Here is a 1,098-nt window from a genome sequence, read left to right as displayed (position 1 = left end):
TCTCCCGTGGGGACACCCCCAAATGGGGACCTCCTTCCAGCTCCCCCGGGGGGGGTCCCGCTCAAGGGGACCGCTTCCAGGGAGACCCACATCCACCTCTCCCATGGGGACACCCCCAAATGGGGACCTCTTTCCATCTCTTCGAGGGGGGGGCCCTTGGTGATCTGTCTCGGGGGACCCGTCTCAAGGAGACTGCTTCTAGGGAGAGCCCTGTCCGCTTCTCCATGGGGATGTCTCCAAATGGGGGCCTTTGGCCACCTGTCCCGTGGGGACACCTCCAAATGGGGACCTCCTTCCATCCCTTTGAGGGGGGACCCTTGGCCACCTCTCCCATGGGAACACCTCCAAATGGGGATCTCCTTTCAGCTCTTCGAGGGGGGACCCCTGGCTACCTCTCCCAGGGGACCCCTCTCAAGGGGACTTCTTCCAAGGAGAGCTGTCTGCTTCTCCCATGGGGATGTCTCCAAATGGGGACCTGAATCCACCTCTCCCATGGGGACATCTCCAAATGGGGATCTCCTTTCACCTCTCCAAGGGAGGGTCCCCTCCAAAGAGGATCTCTTCCAGGAGGACCCATGCCCACCTCTCTCGGGACACCCCCAAATGGGGGACCTCCTTCCATCTCTCCAAGGGGAGACCATTGGCCACCTCTCCAAATGGGGGACCTCTCTCCCACAGGGACACCCCCTGTCCACGCCTCATTCGGATGTCTCCATATGGGGGACTTTCTCTGCTTCCTCCCAAGGGGATCTCTCCAACAAGGACCCTCTTCTGCCCCTCCAAACGAGACCCTTTTGCCTCTCTCAGGGGGACATCTCCAAATGGGGGACCTCCTTCCACCTCTTCATGGGGACACCCTCTAAAGGGATTCTCTCGAAGAGGGACCTGTATCCACCTCTCCAAGGAGATCTTCTGCAAATGGGGGATCATCTCCTCCCTCTTCAAATGGGGGACCCCCTCCAAAGAGACACCTTTTACCTCTTTAATAGGGGATACCTCCAAATGGGAAGATCCTTTCTGCCTCTCCAGGAAAGGACCTTCCAAGAGGGGACCCTACTCTAAAGATGTCCCCTCCAAGAGCTCCTCTCCACACTGACT

The sequence above is a fragment of the Cariama cristata genome, unplaced genomic scaffold (assembly GCF_000690535.1).
Source record: "Cariama cristata isolate BGI_N322 unplaced genomic scaffold, ASM69053v1 scaffold36698, whole genome shotgun sequence".
NCBI classification, from domain to species: Eukaryota; Metazoa; Chordata; class Aves; order Cariamiformes; family Cariamidae; genus Cariama; species Cariama cristata.
This window is presented reverse-complemented; position numbering follows the sequence as displayed.